Genomic DNA, 17,319 nt, shown 5'->3' with positions numbered 1-17,319 from the left:
TAGTGTAAAATACTGAATCCATCTGGTAGATTTCCTTTAATTTCAATGCAGTGAGAATTCAGGTCAGCGCATTAATAGTACACATACTGATTATACCTGGGATCTGCTTCCAAAACAAATTTAGATAGAATTAACACATAGACCTTGTAATAAAGTCATACTGATAACATTTTATCAGAATATACTGGAAAGAACAATAGAATGAAAAATAAATAGAACTGTCACCAGGTTTCACCGCATAAAACTACTCTCCCCCCTCGGGTAGGGTATGAAATCTCACCCGTTTACCTATGAAAAATATCCTACAAAGTCAGAGAAATATGACTCTTCTCACCTCAATTTCACATGAGATGAGTCAAATTTAGTGGTTGTGGGGTAGTGTTACTTAAGGCATCCCTATCTTTCTGTTTTGTAGCACCGAGAAACATACTTTTAGTGTCATACTAAAGATAAGGATCTCATTCACTGATCTCATGTGAAGCATGTGTAAGCAGAGTCGTATTTGAAACATTGGGGGAGATTTTTTTAAAGGTATGTAAAAAAAAATAGGTATGTGTGAGATTTCACATAAATGAAGGAATTCTACCTATGGAATCCTACATGGGGAGAGAAAAATAACTGGACAGCACATCCACACACCACACAATGATCTACTGCCGCTAGGCTACATTATATAACGAACTCGAGGTTCTTAGTTACATTTTGATCAAATTATATAAGCCCACCAAACACTTCAAGGTGACCTCATTATGGTGGGTCCCTACGCTATTGTGTGCGGCATCACATGGCATCCACTGCTGCTGCAGCACAGCACCGGCAGGGACCAAGACCTGGTTGCCCCCCAGCACCCGTCCTGGCAGGCATAGCCCCCATGGCTCCAGGCCCGAGCCCCCACCAGCACCGCAACACAGAAGCGGCGGACACCATGCAATACCGCACCATGTGAACAGGAAAAAGGGCTCACCATGCGTGAACAGGTGTTGAATACTCACTGTTCCATGTGGTCTCTACCTATGGAATCCTACCTATGGAGACTAGAAGAAAAGGCATCTGAATAAACACAAAATTAAATTTTTTTTTTTGTTTTAATCAGGGAGTTTTATTTTAGAAGTGTCTGAGAGCACAACTGTTCTAATTGTTTAATTGTTGTGGCAACCTATTGGGGCATATTTACTTACCCAGTCCTGTCACGATCCCGAGGCGCGTTGTTCCGACGAAGATTTGGGTCTGCCAGGATTCACTAAGGTCATGCGCCCAATTTCCTGCAGGTGTCGCTACGCTGAGGTCCGCCGGAGTTCACCTTCTTCTTCCCGATGCATGTAAGTGCTGAACTTGCGACACAATTCTTTTTTTAAATTCCGCTGTTTCTCCAAATCCGGGTTGTCCGACGGCAATGCCCCCCCAATTTCTGTTGCGGCGCCGGGGTGCAAGAATCTGATCGTGTGCGCCAAAACCTGGGGCAATTTAGCGCAAAACTAAAAAAAATTCAGGAAAACCCGACGGAATCGCGGCTGTAGGACCCTTAGTAAATGTGCCCCATTATGTCTCAGATTTCATTTTATAAAATGCTGTGCGGAGAATGAAAGCTAAAGTCTGATTGGTTGCAAATAGAACAGTTCTGCTCTTAGACTCTACTAAAAAAATATCCCTGATTAAAAAACAAACATCACATTTAGAATTTTGGACCATTTTCTTCGGGGCTCTGTTTTTATGGCGTTCACAGTGCGCTTTATTCTTTCTGTTAGAACAATTACAATTTATTTAGGTTTTATTATGATTTAAAACATGAGAAAAAATGTTTAACTTTTGTACAAAAAGATAGCTTTGTTCCACTATAATGGCATACTCCGGTGTATGAACGTGTGCAAGGGGTCATTTTTTGCTGGATGAGCTGACATTTTCATTGTTATCATTTTAACAATTTTACATCCCTTTTAATAAATATGTTTAGGTGTTGCAAAATGACCAAAAAAGCAGCCATTCAGACATTAGGATGTTATTTTCCATTACTGTGTTAACCGCCGCAAATAGTCACTTTAGTATTTTGATAGATTGGCCATTGTGGGATGTGCAATAGCTAACATCTTTATGATTGTTTATTTTTTTTTTCTATTTTAGGGAAAGGGAGTTGATTTTATTAGTTTTATTTTTTTATTTTTTGGGGGGTACTTAAACCCTAGGGGGAACTGATTGCTCCTAACATCTACTGCAATACTACTGTATTGCTCTTTATGGTGATCAAACCGCTCATCTTTAACAGTCTGTTGCCAACAGGCCACTACATATTATGTTGAATGACAGGTCTGAGACTCTTGGAGAGGCATTGCTGCCAATTAAAGGGGGGGGGGGCACAATCCAAGCATTAAATGGTTAACACCTGCGATTAGTGTGTGTTAGTGGTGGATATTTGCTGTATAATGCCCGGGAGCCCTCTTCATATATCTTTGACAGCACCATAACATATTATTACATCATGCGTCGTTAAGGGGAAGGGGCTGTATCAAGTTTAACATTTATTCTATGGGTAGGGCTTAATTGTATGATGATGGGGGTAAAACACTGCTAAGGGCATACCGCCATCCGCTGGAGATGACCCCCTCCTCCCTCCAGATAGAGTCACTGAAGTCCGCCATCCGCCATTGCTGTCTATGGGGACGTACATATAAATCCCCCCAGACGACCATGTAAATGCACCCTAAGTGTCTAAAGGCAAAATTGCACCGTCAGCTGGAATTACATCTGCAGTTTTGCTTACCCCTGGCTGTGGCTACCTGAAGGAGGACCTCAAAATCCGAGACAAGGGTCTATAACACTAAAGAGGTGAATTTCTGGTAAGTCGACTGGAGGTCTTAAAGTTCCCATTTCAGGATTACGGTAATAAAATACTATCTATCTAACTAACTTTCAGGGATCTGGAGAAAAGGGAACTGTTAGTGCTTTGAAAAATCAAGGATAGGTATTGAATTGACGTCTAGCGCCTTCAACACATACACGTGCCATCATCATGCTTGGGCCTTATAACATTATTTTAGTTCCCAAGTCTTCTGGCTCACATTACTTACCTCGTGAGTGGATTCTGATACAAAACCATAATGAAAATCATTCCAGTGACTGTGAACACAATATAGGATTGTGTCAGGGATCGGATTTTCCTGCAAAAAATATGAAAAGTTAATGTAATTCCATAAGCTGACTCAGTGATATGATTTGTTTTGACGGGGAGAGGAGCATGATGAGATTTTAGCTATTACTGTAATTATTAAATTATTATTAAATTAAGCTAGAAATGTATCTTGTTTTCTGGTTATTTTAAATTATGTTACACTTCACTTTTCACTTCACACCTTTCACAAGTTTCTTTGTTGCTCCCCCCCACTCCTGTTTTAATTCTTCACAATCTTAGAAGTTGGTACAGGAGTATTAGATGAGTAGACCCAATGTTCAAGTTAGGACTCGGCCGCCTGACTCGGACTTATTGCTGGATTGGTGGCCAAACAGCCGCCAACAGATTCCAATAGCAACTAGCCATGGCTATGATTGGCCAGCTGGACACCCCTGGCCAATCATAGCTATGGCGTGTTGCTATTGGCTATTCGGCCGTCAATCCAGCAATATGTCCGTGTCAGGCAACCAAACTTAAACGTGGAACCCAAATTCAAACGTCGGTTCTGCTAATCTCTACTCAGGAGCTCTAATATCCAGCAACATCTTCATGTCAATGTTCTAAAACTCTTTATATATATACAATTATCTTTCTTCTTGATAACAGTATAAAGGGGCTCATTTACTTACCTGTCCGGAGGAGTTCACCGACGAGAATACACTGTGCCGCGATTCACTAATATCGTGCGCCCGATATCCTGCATGTGTTGCTTCCGCGTTCAGGTCCGACAGAGTTCACCTTCTTCTTTATGTTGCATGTAAGTGCTTGATCTTGTGACACACTTTGAAAGTTAAATCGCGCGCTCAGTCCGAATCAGTTGGATCGTCCGACGCAGGGGCGTAACTAGCAGAGGCTGGGCCCCATAGCAGACCATTGAATGGGGCCCCATTCCCTATATATATTATATATATATATATATATATATATATATATATATATATATATATACACACACACATATACAGCATATAAGCACACACACAGATATACAGCATATATACACACGCATCCAGTATATACAGCATACACACAGATATACAGCATATATACACACGCATCCAGTATATACAGGTTACACACAGATGCAGCATATATACACATGCATCCAGTATATACACAACATACACACAGATATACAGCATACACACACATCCAGTATATACAGCATACATACACACACATCCAGTATATACACAACATACACACAGATATACAGCATATATATACACACATCCAGTATACACAGGATACATACACATATACAGCATATATACACATGCATCCAGTATATACAGCATACACACAGATATACAGCATACATACATTAACACATCCAGTCTATACTCAACATACACACACACATACACACAGATATACACATATACACACACACATGCAGTAATTTTACTTACCCACCTTCAGCTCAGCTCGGATGTCACTCGGTGGGTTTCAGGGGTGTACCTAGACTGTCTGCTGACTTAGGCGAGCCATAGAGAGACACCCCCCCCCCCCGCCCATGCATACAGCGTCCTGCCATGTAATATAAAATGCATACAGTGTATCGCCATGTAGTATAACATGCATACAGTTTACCGCCATGTAATTTAAAATGCATTTAGCATACCGCCACGTAGTATAACATGCATACAGCGTATCGCCATGTAGTATAAAATGCATACAGCGTATCGCCATGTAGTATAAAATGCATACAGCGTATCGCCATGTAGTATAACATGCATACAGCGTATCGCCATGTAGTATAAAATGCATACAGTGTATCGCCATGTAGTGTAAAATGCATACAGCGTATCGCCATGTAGTGTAAAATGCATACAGCGTACCACCATGTAGTGTAAAATGCATACAGCGTATCGCCATGTAGTGTAAAATGCATACAGCGTACCACCATGTAGTGTAAAATGCATACAGCGTATCGCCATGTAGTGTAAAATGCATACAGCGTACCACCATGTAGTGTAAAATGCATACAGCGTACCGCCATGTGGTATAAAATGCATACAGCGTACCGCCATGTGGTATAAAATGCATACAGCGTACCGCCATGTGGTATAAAATGCATACAGTGTACCGCCATGTGGTATAAAATGCATAGAGAGACGCCCCCCCGCCCCTTCGCATACAGCGTCCTGCCATGTAATATAAAATGCATACAGTGTATCGCCATGTAGTATAACATGCATACAGTTTACCGCCATGCAATTTAACCCCTACGGGACACAGCATCTTTTGGCCTAAAGGACGCGGACCCATTTTTCAAATCTGCCCTGTGTCACTATAAGTGGTTATAGCGTGGGAACGCTATGAGAAATCCAGGGGATTTTGAGATTGTTTTCTCGTGACACATTGTACTTCAAATTAGTTTAAAAATTTGGATGAAATCTTTTGCGTTTAGTTATGAAAAAAAAAAAAATTTGGCAAAAAATTGGAAAAATTCTATATTTTCAACGTTCTAAATTCTCTACTTTTGATGCAGATAGTCATAGCACCCAAATAAATTCATAACTTACATTTCCCAAATGTCTGCTTTATGTTGGAATGGTTTTTTTAAGATTCCACATATTTTACTAGAATGTTATGAGGCTCAGAATTTAGGTGCCATTTTTCAAATTTTTTGTAAAATCACCAAAACCCGTATTTAGATGGACCTGCTCAACTTCTAATTGACACTGAGAGGCCTAAATAATAGCTAGACTCATAAATTACCCCATTGTGGAAACTACACCCCTCAACGTATGAAAAACCACTTTTAAGAAGTTTGTTAACCCTTTAGGTGTTTTATAGGGGTTAAAACAAAACGGAGGTGCAGTCTGAAAATTGTAATATTTTTTCACAATACACTCATTTTGGGTGGAAAATTAAACATTTACAATGGATTAAATGAAAAAAGGCTCCACAAAGTTTGTTACCCAATCTCTCCCGAGTACACGGATACCCTATATGTGGTGGTAACCTGCTGTATGGGCGCACGACCGGGCATAGAAGGGAAGGAGGCGCCATCCAGAGCAGATTTGCTATGTCACATTGTACAGGCTATAATTTTTTTCTTTTTTTATTGAGGACCTATAGGGGCTTATTTCTTTTGCCACATGAGATGCACTTTTCTGGTACATAATTTTGGGGCATCTATAGCTAATTGGTGAGATTTAATTAAAGCTTTGTTGGTGGAGGAAATAAAAATCGTCAATTTTTAGGAACATTTTTATGTGTTTTTTTTTTGGCCGTTAACCATACCATGAAAATAGTATATTATTTTTATTCTATGGGTCGCCATGATTACAAAAATACTTCATTTATATAGATTTTTTATTTTTTCCCATTTTTACTGAATAAAAAGTAATTTGGCAAAATTGTTGTTAATTTTAGCATCACCGTCTTTCATATGCATAACTTTTTTATTTTTCACCTCACAAATCTGTTTAAGGGCTTATTTTTTGCGAGAAGGATTGTTCTTTTTAGTGGTCTTATTTTAGATTGCGTAACTTTTTTAAATCACTTTTTAGAGCATTTTTAAAGGGCATTAATAAAAAATCATCTTTTTTTCAGAGAGAGTTTTTTGAGGTTGTTTTTTACGGGGTTCACTTTGCGGATCTAATAACGATTCTGTTTTATTATACAGATTGTTACGGACGCAGCGATACCAAATATGTGGGGGTTTTGTGTATTTTATTCAATTGTACTGAATAAAAACTAATTTGGAGAAAATCTTATTCATTTTAGCATCACCATCTATTCATATGCATAACTTTTTTATTTTTTGGCTGACAAATCTGGTTAGGGGCTTATTTTTTGCGAGAACAGTTGTTCTTTTTAGTGGGCTTATTTTAGAGTGCATAAAATTTTTTAAATCACCTTTTAGAGCATTTTTTATAGGGTATTAATTAAAAATTATCTTTTTTTCGGAACGTTTTTTGCGTTTTTTTCCTCCGGCGTGTACCGTGCGGGTCCAGTAATGATTCTGTTTTATTATGCAGATTGTTACGGACGCGGCAATACCAAACATGCGGGGGTTTTTTGTGTTTTTATGTTTTTTATACTTTATTAAGTGTTTTTATGGGAAAGTGACATTTTAGGGGCTTATATTTTTATGTATTTATTTTTTATTTATTATAATGTGTAGTGTTAACTGTTTTTGCATAATTTTACTTCTACATACTTGAACTTAAACCAGTGATGCTCTGATCACTGGTTTAAGTTCAATACACTGCTCTACAATACTATTTTATTGTAGAGCAGTGTAAACTGTCTGAGCAAGCTTGCGCATGCTCAGACAGTTTGCAGTCAGACCCGGAAGGGTTCTGGCTGCCATGGAAACCGGGCAGCTCCGGGGCACATGCCAGTCCTCGGAGCTGCCCAGAAGAGGATCGGATCCCCCGGTAAGCGGCACGGGGGATCCGATCCATAGGGGGAAGACCCTTACACGCCGCGGTCATGCTTGACCGCGGCGTGTAAGGGGTTAACACCCGCGATCGGAGTCGGCTCCGATCGCGGGTGTTAGCGCAGGCTGTCAGCTGTACTAGACAGCTGACAGCCGCTGCTTCTGGTACCGGCTCCGTTCGTGAGCCGGTGCCAGAAGCAGGACGTTATAGTGCGTCCTGGTGCGCTAAGTATCTAGCCACCGGGACGTACTATAACGTCCTGGTGCGCCTAGGGGTTAAAATGCATATAGCATACCGCCAGGTGGTATAACATGCATACAGCGTAACGTCAGGTAGTATAACATGCATACAGCGTAACGTCAGGTATTATAAAATGCATACAGCATAGCACCATGTAGTATAAAATGCATACAGAATACCGCCATGAGGTACAAAATAGAAGCCCTGATAAATATCACAAATGTTGCATATACATACAGCATAAACACACACACATATACATATATAATAATAATTATTATTTATTTATATAGCGCAAAGCATGTAAAAAATTGTTCCAGATACACACACATACATATATATGTATATGAAGATAAAGTAACCTTACCTCTCTCTCGGCGCCTTGTCCTGCAGCGGTGGGGGAGCCGGGAGCGGGAAGACTTGATAGCCGGTGAGGGGGGGATATGGACCCTGGAGCTTGAGAGGGGGCGGTCGGGGCCGGGAGCCGAGGGTGAAGGGGGACACAGGAGCGGAGCAGGATTGAAATGGGAGCAGAGCGGAGTTGACATGGGAGGGAGCCGGGAGCGGAAAGACTTGATACCGGTAGCCGGTGAGGGGGGGGGGGGGATATGGAGCTTGAGCGGGGGCGGTCGGGGCCGGGAGCCGAGGGGGAAGGGGGAGACAGGAGCGGAGCAGGATTGAAATGGGAGGAGAGCGGGGTTGACACGGGAGCGCAAGGGGAACCGGGAGCGGAAATATGCGGGGAGTGGAGGGCGGGAGCACATTGACGGGCGGGAGCACAGTGCCCGGCTGGAAAGTGGTGCTGGCCGGTCGGCATGCGGGAGTTTGATGCAGGCCGGCAGGGGAGCCAAAGCTCAGTGCCTGCCGGCGGGGGACGGACGCAAGGTGCCGGCAGCACGTGAGGCGAGTGCGCGGGCCAGCCAAGCTTCTCATTCAGGGGAGGTACAGGGACCAGCAGGAATTATACCTTGCTAATGATGTGCCCGCCTAGGCCGGTCCCACTACCTCTCCGCCCACCTGGTATGAGGCCTGGAGTCAGGGGAAGTAGTGGGACGGACCCGGAGACATATCATTAGCAAAGTATAATTCTGCCGGCTGTCAATACCAGCGCTCTGGCTTCCTGGAAAGTTTACTTTCCCCGTCCTTCGCGGGGCCCCCTGCGCCCGGGCCCCGTAGCACTCGCTACGGCTGCTACGGTGGTTGCTACGCCACTGGTCCGACGGCACAATTTCTGTCACATGAAAGCCAGCACAGCCAAAATCCGTTGGAAAATCCGATGAAAGTGCAGCTGTCTGTAACACTCCTGAATTTGCAAATAAACGTTCCCAGAAAATGTGTCTCTTTTTTTTTTGGTGGGGGCAATCCTGCAGAACAAAATTGTTGCTAACTACATGCCTCCCACAAATCACTTTTTTTGGCCTTTCCTACAAAATGGCCTAAAAAAGTGAAGACTCCTGGATGGTAAAATCTAGACATTAGCAGACCTACAGTATTTTTTGGACTATAAAGCGCACCGAATTATAAGGATGAATGACCAGCAGGTGGCAGACCTGTGCACAGTTCAAGGCAGCTGTTGTCTGTAAGTAGGTTCATATATAAGCCGCACTGGACTATAAGGCGCACCTTTGATTTCTGAGAAAGTCGAAGGATTTTTTGTGCGCCTTATAGTCCAAAAAATACAGTATTCACTGGTTCGCAGACTCGCTATGAATCTGAAATGTTTCAGGCATAGAATCTGAATCTTTTCCGATACACTGCGGATGAATCTTTAAAAATGGCAGCTAGCAAAGGCCCCTTTCACATGAACATTTTTGCGATCTGTTTTCTTGTACCTCGTTTTTGAGCGTAATTGAAGTCTCATTGGGAGACTTATTAGGTTTTATTGACATTGAAGTGCTGCTAGAAAACCTGTGATTTTGACAAAAACAAAGATTTTGACTGATGTTCTCTATATTTCAAACAAAACCGGCCCACATTCAGACGTAATATAGGATTTGTTGTGCCCTTTCCATTGAGTTTATTGTGAGAGAGATTTTGGTACAGATTTTTCCCAACATAAAAAGATTACAGTCCTGGTGCTGCTGTTTTGCCGGGGACTCCTTGCATCATATATCGATATGATGCAAGGAGTTCTGTCCCTGTGGTAGTGTGGTCAGCCCATGACACAGGACTCGGTCTGTGATAACGGAGTGATCACGTTGCTAATGGCAAGGTTGGAACAATCATCATACATAAATTGTTTACATTCAGAAGTTCAATCGCTGACAGAGGTGTGTCCACACATTGCAATTTAATCACAATTTCTGTAGAGTCATAAAGAATCTTGACATTTGTGCACAACCTCAGGCCATAGCGGTGATACATAAAGCATTGTCCGCATTGCAGCTAGTCAATGTGATTGTGGTCCAGTTACAATGAGCGCAGCAGCGTAGTCAACAGTAAGACAAACCTGAGGGGATTTTGGTAACTATCACGTCATAGTTGTGACTTTTACCCTTTTCATTTTCAGGTGCACAAAGAATGAATCTTCTAAAAGCATTTTTCCTTTGGTCCAAAATATCTGTCACTGTGGTTATGAATAATTCATGCAGGTACAACAACTTTGCATAAATCAGTAGTGCAAGTGAAAACACAAAACTTAAAGGAAACCTTCCACTGCTGATGGTAGGTATTAGCTGTAAACACCGAGCACCAGATCAGGGTGAGCTGGTGCCGGAGCTTACCTTTGCTAGTGTTTTAAACCGCTTCGATGCTGCGTGCGGGTGACGCCTCCGGCACTTCCTATGGAGGCGCTTGCACGCACGGCCGCGCGCAGCGCTGAAGCTGCTTCGCGTCTGTTCATCAAAATGTGTTTAAACCGCGATATAGCGGTTTAAAACACTAGCAAAGGTAAGCTCCGGCACCAGCTCACCCTGAGCTGGTGCCCAGTGTTTACAGCTAATACCTACCATCAGCAGTGGTAGGTTTCCTTTAAAGGGTTCCTGTCAGCAGGATTTCCCATTTTGACCTAACAACAGTTTTCCATAGGTTGTGAATAGAGATGAGCGAGCACTAAAATGCTCGAGTGCTCGTTACTTGAATCAAACTTTTTCCGATGCTCGAGTGCTCGTTTCGAATAACGAACCCCATTGAAGTCAATGGGAGACTTTTTTCAAGGGGCCAAGGGGACCAATAAAATGTGTCATTTTATTGAGAAATAAGGAAGTCAGTCCTGTTTCTTCGTTTTTTTATTCAATGGAATATTCGTGGAACTTCAAAAAGGAGAATGACCCGTGTAAAACAGAACAGTTAAACTGACAGGATAGAAGATCTATCTATTATTTTATTTTATTCTATTCTATTTTTTGTAGCAATGTACATATTCCTGAAACAAACAATATGGTGCACATCAGTTGGCTCTTCACTGTATTGTTGTTCTTCACACATATGAAGAGATGTGTTATTCACAAGTTAGCAGAAAACATGAGTGCAGAAAGATTAATATGTGTGAAGAACACATTGTACATGTTTCCGTACATCTACTTATCAGAAGACATGAGTGCAGAAAGGTGTTCTTCACACAAGAACACAATGGGGGTCATTTATTAAGGGCCCGAATCGCGTTTTCCCGACGTGTTACCCGAATATTTCCGATTTGCGCCGATTTCCCCTGAATTGCCCCGGGTTTTTGGCGCACGCGATCGGATTGTGGCGCATCGGCACTGGCATGCACGTGACGGAAATTGGGGGGCGTGGCCGAACGAAAACCCGACGGATTCGGAAAAACCGCCACATTTAAAAAAAAAATGTGTCGCGAAACTTGCACTTACCTTCACCAGGTAAAGGCCGGTGAATTTCAGGGAATTCTAGCGGGCCTCGGGGAAATTCAGCGCAGCAGCGCGACCTGGTGGACGGCGGAGGAACTACCTTAGTGAATCCCAGCCGGACCCGAATCCACTGCAGAGAACGCGCCGCTGGATCGCGAATGGACCGGGTAAGTAAATCTGCCCCATTGTAGATGTTTCCATACATCTGCTAACTTATCAGAAGACATGAGTGCAGAAAGGTGTTCTTCACTATAGTATGTGAAGAACAATATGTGTGAAGAACACATTGTAGATGTTTCCATACATCTGCTAACTTATCAGAAGTATATTTGCATTGACTGCCATCAATCGCAAATGTGTGTATTACTGTGATGGTGTATTGACAATAAATGATCCTTAAGGGAAAGCTCGATCTTGAGCGGGCAAAATACTTGTCCGAGCAACGAGCCGTTTCAAGTACGCTAATGATCGAACGAGCATCAAGCTCGGACGAGTATACTCGCTCATCTCTAGTTGTGAAATACTTATTCCCAATCTTCTTTCATAATAAACATTCTTTGTCGTATTCAGTTTTGAAAGCATGCAAAAGTATAACTGGCTCCATGCCATAAATTCAGAACTTTCCTTATATTAGCTCATCTGGTCCATGTAGAGAATCTGTGCTTGTAGAGAATTGCTACTTTTAGCTCCCTCCTCCTCCTCCTATTCAATGTTGCCTACTCCTACTCAAGACTCTTCCGATCCAAGGGATCTAATAACACTGGTGTCATTTTAATGAGTAGTATCTCCCTTTTAATATAACATAAGGATTGTGTTTCTAGGTGCCACAGACAATGAGATATCCACAGTCAAAAGTGGGATCTGTATATGCAAAATGTAAATTTTGACTGAATTTAACTGAAGGTGGCACCAGTTGTGTGGAACTTACATACACAATCTTTGTATTATATTAATGGAAAGATGATCCTTTGTTTTGCGGTGCCATGGTTCAGAAGATGTAGGTTTTGATATTTAGGGCTTATTTTGGGGTAGGGCTTATGATTCTGGTCCACTCTCCTTCCAGTCTCTTTTACAGTTATGTGACTATTGTGGGTTTCTTGGCCGTAAATGTTTCACCAAGAATTTTGTGCTCTGGGACTCTGGGCTGGCCAATTCATTGTTTCATTGTTATCTGTTTCAAGGAGCTGCTTTACCTGTTTTGCTATGTGACAGGGGGAATTGTCCTGCATGAAAACTGATGGCTGATTGAGTGAAGAATGCAAAGCAGGGACCATGTGTTGTTGAAGAAGGATTTGATACACACTTGTATTCACTCTGTCATGTATCTGTATGAAAGGTTCAACCACTGCTGCATAAATCATTCCTTAACCCCTTCACGCTCCGCGGCGGATATATCCGCCACGGAGCGCAGTGACTTAGCGCTCAGTGGCGGATATATCCGCCACGGCGCTTATGCCGGCTCGGCTCTGGATCAGAGCCGAACCGGCATCGGGAAACACGGGGTGCCGGCTGTAACTAATAGCCGGCACCCCAGTGTAACACCCGCGATCGAGTTGTCTCCGATCGCGGGTGCTTAACCCGTTAGATGCCGCGGTCAGCGCGACCGCGGCATCTAACAAGTATCTGGGGGGTCTTTCCCCCACGATCGGCCCCCCCGAACCGTTTTCGGGGGGCGCCGATCGTTGCTATAGTAACTCTGGGGTCCGATCTGGACCCCAGAGTTACTAGCAAGAATTGCCAGTAAGATGGCGTCTGTGACGTCATCTTACTGGCAAAGTGCCAGCCTATGCAAGTGTATAGGCTGACACTGATAATACTCTGCAATACATCAGTATTGCAGAATATTATCATGAAGAAGCAATCAGAAGATTGCTTCTTCATGTCCCATGGTATAAAAGTGAAAAAGTAAAAAAAAAAAAGTTATTCAATAAAAAAATAGTCATAAATCACTAAAAATGCCCCAAACCCCCAAAACATATAAAGAGACATATAACTCAAAAAAAAAGTCTAAATCATAACACAAACCCCACATATATAGTATCACCGCATCCGTAACAACCCGTAGAATAAAAGTAAATCATTATTGAACCCCCACGATAAACGCCGTAAAAAAAAACTGTTATAAACCCTCCAAAAATTATGATTTTTACCTTTTCAATCCCACAAAAAATGATATAAAATGCGACCAAAAAACCATATGTACTCAGACATGATACTGGTGCAAAGTACAACATGTCCCGCAAAAAACAAGCCATCAACCAGCTCCGTAGCCAAAAACGTAACAAAGTTATGCCACTTGGAAGATGGCAATACAAAAATTATAGATTTTTCCCCACATTAGGGTTTTGTTTGACAAATTTAGTAAAACGTAAGAAAATATATTCATGTCTGGTATCCCCGTAATCGTATCAACCTATAGAATAAAGATAACATGATTATTAGTCTATACGGTGAACACCAAAAAAAAAGAAGTAAAAAATCCAGTACAGAATTGATGCTTTTCTACTCCTGCCCTCAAAAAAAGTTCCTAAATTTTCAACAATAGGTGATACCAACCCCAAAATGGTAACAATGGAAAAAGCATCTCATCCCGCAAAAAAAATGCCGTCACATGGCCCCAATAACGAAAAATCGAAAATTTTATAGCCTTCAAAAGGGGCCAATGAGGAAACTAAAATCCTGGCCGCTGCAGGGTGCTCCTTCCCTTCTGCACCTCGCTGTGCGCCCATAAAACAAGTCACAGCCACATGTGGGGGGTCTTTGTACTCAGGAGAAATTGCAGAACAAATTGTATGGTGGGTTTTCTCTTTTTATATTTTGGAAATGTGTAAATTTTAGGGCTAAATGAACGTATAAGGGAACAATATGACCATTCTAAATTTCACCTCCATTTTGATTCAATTACTATGAAGATCTCAAGGGGTTAACAATCTTCGTAAAAGCTGTTTCTGATAGCTTGAGGGGTGCAGATTTGAAAATGGGTAGATTATATAGGGGGTTTTGATGCTAAATATGTAAAATTTCATTCAAAACTGTATTTATCCCCAAAATAGTCAATTCTGAAAATCCGGAAAAGCGATATTCTATTTGTAAGCCGCGTGACGTCAAAATAAATTATCCAGATATTTCAGAAATTATGAAAATGTAAAGTAGACAAATGGGAAATGTTATTCTGCAACTTATTTAGCTGGTAAATCTATCTGCCTGAAAACGCAATGATTTAGAATTTCGAAAATGGCAAATTTTTCAAAAAATGTATCATATTTTCTTTTTTTTGTAAATAAACGCAAAACTTATCTGCCAAAATTTACCACTAAAATGAAGTACAACATGTGGGGAAAAAACAATCTCAGAATCGTTTTGATAAGTAACAGTGTTCAAAAGTTATAACCATATAAAGCGAAGCAAGTCAGAATCCAAAAAATCGGGCTGAGCCTTAAGCTGTAAAATGGCTGCGTCCTTAAGGGGTTAAACCATTGCACTTTCTCCACCACCTGTCACTGACTTATTTTCACACTTTGGGTTCAGTGCTTCCCCAGTTTGTCAACAAACATAATGGGGGTCATTTACTAAGGGCCCGATTCGCGTTTTCCCGACGTGTTACCCGAATATTTCCGATTTGCGCCGATTGTACCTGAATCGCCCCGGGATTTTGGCGCACGGGGGCGTGGCCGAACGAAAGCCCGACGGATTCGGAAAAACCGCGGCATTTAAGACAAAAAAATGTGTTTTGCGAAAATTACACTTACCTTCACCAGGTATAGGCCTGTGAATTTCAGGGCATTCCAGCGCGCCACTGGGGAACTTCAGCGCAGCAGCGCCACCTGGTGGACGGCGGAGGAACTACCTTAGTGAATCCCGGCCCCGAATCCACCGCAGAGAACGCGCCGCTGGATCGCGAACGGACCGGGTAAGTAAATCTGCCCCAATGTTTCCCATCAAACCCAAATAAAGTAAACTTGCTTTCATCACTAAAATGAATTGTGGATGAACTTCTCCTCTGCACACACAACATGTTTCTCCGCCAAGGTGAGTCTTGCCTTTTGATTCTTTCTGCTAATGAGAGGTTTTGTCACTGTAGGCTGGTCTTTCAGTCCAAAGGCGTCTAAACAGTTTGACACTTTATGATGAGACAGATCCCTACCCTGCTCAGTGCTGAACTGGAGAGCAATTCCAGCGGCAGTGTTGAAATTATTACCCATGGAGATTCTTCACATTATCCAGTACTCTCTTACATTTGTCTTTTAAGGTCCACCAGTCTTATAGGTGGACTTCAATGAGTTTGTGACGTTGCAAAGAGGAAATACTCTAGAAATCACAGACTTAACATGACCAGCTTCTCTTGCTATGGATAACAGGGTCACTTCTTTAGCCCTTATCTGGAAAACCTTCTGCTTCAGTCACTTTGGAACGGCGCAACATTTCAAACTGAAAATTTCGGCTGCCAGTTACATAGGGTTTGTCAGATAATGAAGGAAAATAGCGCCAGCTGCCAGAATAACAACAATAACTTGCAGGTGTCTGAAAGCGTTCTCTAATTTTGATCAGTGTCTTTTGCAATTATCTCACTTACATTTTTATTCTGTGCTTTAGAATATATACAATTTATGAAATACGCTTAAAACACTGATATTGCACTCATATTATAGTCATGTATATAGTCACATATGACTACACAATAGGGCTCATTTACTAAGGGTCCGCGGACCGCAATTTCGTCGTGTTTTCCGGCGATTTCCGTGTATCGGATTTTGGCGCATCGGCGCTGACTTTAACTTGACACAAATCGGGGGGCAGGCCGTCAGACGATCCGGCAGATTCGGACACCGTGTGGGATTTAACATCGCAAATTGTGTCGCAAGCCATGCACTTACATACACTGGGAAGAAGAAGGTGAACTCCGGTGGACCTGAGCGGGGAAGCGACACATGCAGGATCTCGGGCGCATGATTTTGGTGAATCGCGCTGGACTTCATCTTCGTCAGACCTTCCGGATCGGGGATCACGACAGGATCGGGTAAGTAAATGTGCCCCAATGACCTAAACATTTTGGAAATTGTGGGTCCTCTAATTTTGATCTCTAGTGTACATTACTTGCAACCCTTCATTTGTGCTGTAGGAATGTTCTTGCTTTAAAATAGTTTGTTGCAACATTGGGGAATTGTTTTTCCATGATTTGCATTAAATATGAACTCAATTTCTATTCTAAGCGTCATTGATGTGGGTTCACTTCATGCATGTTTTCCTGCATATACATATATATGTAATTTGATAAAATATGAAGTTAATCAACATAAAATACTACAAAATAGAAAGGAATATACTAAAAAAAATTGTGAGATGCTTTTGTATCTGCACTTACCAGCGATGGCATCTCCACAACAAAGTCATTCTAGAAGACCAAGGATTTCCACTACAAACAGCAGGACCTTGTAGTATCCTGTGTACTCCAGGGATCACTGGACTGGGTCAGTACCTACTTCCATATCTGGACAGTGTTACCACTCAACCTGCTTACGGTAACTCTTCTTCTGCATGAATTCTGTCTTCTGGCCGCCCTTGTGCTGATACCACACCTCCTGTGTACCTGTGTCAATACCACAAAGCCTGTAATACTAGTAAAAACACTGCATACTGGAGAACTACTTCAATCTCAACTTCAACCTCAAGGTGACAGGTTAAACTTGTATCTGCCAAAGGGAAAATATCAAGT

The 17,319-nt window shown here is 42.0% G+C and overlaps 1 long non-coding RNA gene across 1 annotated transcript in view; it reads right to left on the bottom strand.

Annotated features, from left to right (window-relative positions):
• Nucleotides 1-3,030: 3,030 nt before the first annotated feature.
• LOC140120666 (uncharacterized) overlaps nt 3,031-17,319 on the bottom strand; it is a 28,282-nt gene continuing 13,993 nt past the window's right edge. Inside the window, exons 2-3 of the long non-coding RNA XR_011853935.1 lie at nt 16,969-17,193; nt 3,031-3,152 (exon numbers count right to left, since the gene is read on the bottom strand). This is a non-coding gene — a long non-coding RNA (uncharacterized lncRNA). The remainder of the gene's footprint in view (nt 3,153-16,968; nt 17,194-17,319) is intronic.

This window comes from Engystomops pustulosus, chromosome 3 (genome assembly GCF_040894005.1).
Source record: "Engystomops pustulosus chromosome 3, aEngPut4.maternal, whole genome shotgun sequence".
NCBI classification, from domain to species: domain Eukaryota; kingdom Metazoa; phylum Chordata; class Amphibia; order Anura; family Leptodactylidae; genus Engystomops; species Engystomops pustulosus.
The sequence above is the reverse complement of the archived record's forward strand: the minus strand, read 5'-3'. Positions and strand labels throughout refer to the sequence as shown.